Source organism: Copadichromis virginalis, linkage group LG16 (assembly GCF_057382275.1).
Source record: "Copadichromis virginalis isolate Kocher_CV1m ecotype Utaka linkage group LG16, C_Virginalis_male_GT1.1, whole genome shotgun sequence".
NCBI lineage: Eukaryota > Metazoa > Chordata > Actinopteri > Cichliformes > Cichlidae > Copadichromis > Copadichromis virginalis.
The window spans coordinates 39,699,125-39,703,145 of record NC_140633.1 but is presented as its reverse complement, the minus strand read 5'-3'; positions in this window follow the sequence as shown (position 1 = coordinate 39,703,145).

The window sequence follows — 4,021 nt, the reverse complement described above, 5'->3', positions numbered from 1 at the left end:
TCCGGCAAGACCAGAGGTGGAGGTTTGTGCATTTATATTAACAATGCTTGGTGCATGAACTCCACTACTACTGAGAGTCACTGCTCACCTAATGCGGAGTTTCTAATGGTCAAATGCAGACCTTATTATCTCCCCAGAGAATTCACTTCAATCATACTCACTGCCGTGTATATACCCCCCGACGCTAATGCTAGGTTAGCCATGAAAGAACTTTCTGCAGCCATTAACAAACACCAGAATAAACACCCCGAGGCTGCTTTTATTGTTGCTGGCGACTTCAACCACACCAACTTAAAGACAGTCCTCCCCAGATTCCACCAACATGTCTCCTGCCACACCAGAGGAGACAAGACTTTAGACCATGTGTATTCCAACCTGGCTGGAGCCTACAAAGCCACACCCCTCCCCCACATTGGACAATCGGACCATCTCTCCCTGTTCCTCACACCTAGGTATTCACCACTCATCCAACGTGTGAAACCTGCTGTGAGGACAATTAAAGTGTGGCCAGAGGGGACAGACGCAGTGCTCCAGGACAGATTTAAAAACACAGACTGGAATATGTTCACCCACACAGACCTGGACCAGTACGCCTCATCTGTACTGGATTACATCTCCGAAACCACAGACAGTGTCACCACCCAGAAACGGATCACCATGTACCCCAACCAGAAGCCTTGGATGAACCGGGATGGTCGTCTCCTCCTGAAGGCCCGCAACACCGCCTTTAGGTCAGGAGATGCACACGCCTACAGCACAGCCAGGGCTAATCTAAAGAAGGGCATCAAAAAAGCCAAACACCATTACAAAAAGAAGGTAGAAGAACACTTCTCCAACTCCAACCCCCGACGCATGTGGCAAGGACTCCAGACCATTACAGACTACAGGACCACCAAACCCTCCCCCGCATCCTCTGATGTCTCCTTCCTCAACGAGCTCAACAACTTTTATGCTCGTTTTGAGCGAGGGAACCCCACAACCACAACCAAAGCAGACATGACGCCAGACCACCAACCTCTGACTCTCTCCCCCACCGATGTAGGAGCGGTGCTGAGCAGGATCAATGTCCACAAGGCTGCAGGTCCAGATGGCATCCCCGGGCGTGTTCTCAGAGCGTGTTCTGGGGAGCTTGCAGGAGTGCTCACAGACATATTCAATCTGTCCTTGGCCCACGCTGTGGTACCGGCCTGCTTCAAATCCACCTCCATCGTCCCGATACCCAAAAACTCCAACCCATCTTGCCTCAATGACTACCGCCCAGTAGCACTCACCCCCATCATCACTAAGTGCTTAGAGCAGCTGGTCCTAGCACACTTCAAATCCTGTCTCCCCCCCACCCTGGACCCCCACCAATTCGCATACCGCCAGAACAGGAGCACAGAGGATGCAGTCTCCATCGCAATGCACTCTGTCCTCTCACACCTGGACAACAACAACACCTACGCCAGAATGCTGTTTATAGACTTCAGTTCAGCATTCAACACAATCCACCCCTCACAACTCATCAGGAAACTGACAGACCTGGGCATCAGCTCCCTCATCTGCAAATGGTTACTGGACTTCCTGACCAACCGCCCCCAACATGTCCGGCTGGATAACCACTGCTCATCTACCATCACAATGAACACCGGTGTACCACAAGGCTGTGTGATGAGCCCTTTCCTCTACTCCCTCTTCACCCATGACTGCAGACCTGCTGATGGTTCCAACACCATCATTAAGTTTGCAGATGACACCACGGTGATTGGCCTCATCAGTGACAACGATGAGGCCGCCTACAGGGAGGAGGTGGATCGTCTGGCTGTGGTGCGACACAAACAACCTGCTGCTTAACACCGAGAAGACCAAGGAGCTCATCGTGGACTACAGGAGGAATGCTGACCCACATCCACCCATCCACATTAAGGGGACGGCTGTGGAGCGTGTGAGCAGCTTCAAGTTCCTGGGAGTCCACATCTCCGAGGATCTCACCTGGACGACCAACTGCTCCAAGCTGGTCAAGAAGGCTCACCAGCGCCTCTTCTTCTTGAGGACCCTGAGGAAGAACCACCTGTCCTCAGACATCCTGGTGAACTTCTATCGTTGCACCATTGAGAGCATCCTGACCAACTGTATAACAGTCTGGTACGGGAACTGCTCTGCCTCGGACCGGAAGGCGTTGCAGAGGGTCGTGAAAACTGCCCAGCGCATCGCCGGAGCACCACTTCCTGCCATAAAAGACATCTACAGGAAGCGGTGTCTGAAAAGGGCTGGGAAAATCATCAAAGACCCCAGTCACCCATCACATGGACTCTTCACCCTCCTGCCCTCTGGGAGGCGCCACAGGAGCCTCCGGACTAAGACCACCAGGTACCGGAACAGCTTCTTCCCCACAGCTGTCAGACTCCTGAACTCTGCCTCCTGACATCTGACCCACGTTAAACTCATGGACTGAACATACACACACCCACAATGGACAACTGTACCCTCAAACACACAATAATAACATGGAGTGAACCACCACTCACAACCACTAGCACTTTATATAGCCTCTGTAGAAACTATCTACACCCTCACTTATCTTAACTGCACTACTGTATAGCTCTGTGTAAATAATCATTCTGTACATTCAATAATCTTTAATCCTACAACTGTTTACAACTTGCATAGTTCCCATTTCTGTATAGCTGTATATCTCAGATTTCTGTAAAGTTATTTATTTCATATTCTGTATAGTTTTTCATATTTATATCCTGTTCATAGCCTGTACATAGCTTGTACTCACTACAGCCTGTACATACTTAGTTATAGAATATTCACAACATACTTCATACCGTGTACATTATAACATACCATAATAGACCCATTTCTGTAATATACTTACATATCTATATTATTGCTAATATATATTGTAATATATCTATATCACTAAAGCACTTCTGGATGGATGCAAACTGCATTTCGTTGCCCTGTACCTGTGCATGTGCAATGACAATAAAGTTGAATTCTATTCTATTCTAATAGGGGGTCATATGATTGTTGGGTTTTCTCTGTATGTGTTATTGTAGGGTCTACCTTACAATATAAAGCGTCTTGAGGTGACTGTTGTTGTGATTTGATGCTGTATAAATAACATTGAATTGAGTTCAATTGAATTTTGGTAAACCACCAATCATCTGCCTGGTTCTTAGCTAGGATGCCGTCACTGTTCATCGCCTGCCGACGACAGACGAATGTTTGGCAATAGACGGTGAACTTATGAACACAGGCTGCAAGTTTTGGGTTTTTTGTGTTTATATTTTTTTTTGAGAATGAGACTTTTTTTCTGCTAAAGTGCTTTCTGTCTAACATTCACACACGTTCATACGTTCATACAGCGTTGAACACTTCTGTGAACCAATGAAATGTCTTTTTGGGGGGTTTTCAGGTGAGATCAAAAGTTATATTTAACATCACTGCAAAGATAGTTGCAGATGTTTTAAAGAATGCAGTCATTAATAATTATTTAAGAAGCAGATTCATCTTTCCAGATATTCAGCAGTAGATCATGCAATTTGGGCTGTACTGACATAAATTTTGGGATGCCTGATGAAATACCTGTTTCTCCCTGTTTTCCAAGAAGTACAAATTTTTAGTATTTTATTTATTCCCAGCCTTCAGCGCTCACAGCTGCGCAGCTTTGTTGACTCTGTGAATAACCGTGTAGGGCTTTCTTAGCATGGCTGCAGTTTTTTCTGTGTTTACCTTCTCACTTATTTATTATCTCATTTTAGCAGCGGTAATTATTCAGCAACACTGTTAATTTATTAAAGGTTTACCAGGTAAGTGCTTAATAATTAGGGGAGTGAACAATAAAGCTTTGTCTGTTATCATTCCATGAATAACAATTTGGCAAATATAATGAATATCTTGCAGGGAAGATGGGTCCTTCATGCACACGCTGGGTATTTGTCATTGGCAAAAAGTATTTAAAAAATAAACTTGATATTGTTCAAAGAAGAAGAAGAGCAACCTTGAGGGGAGAGTCAGTCTTGTTAAGCCC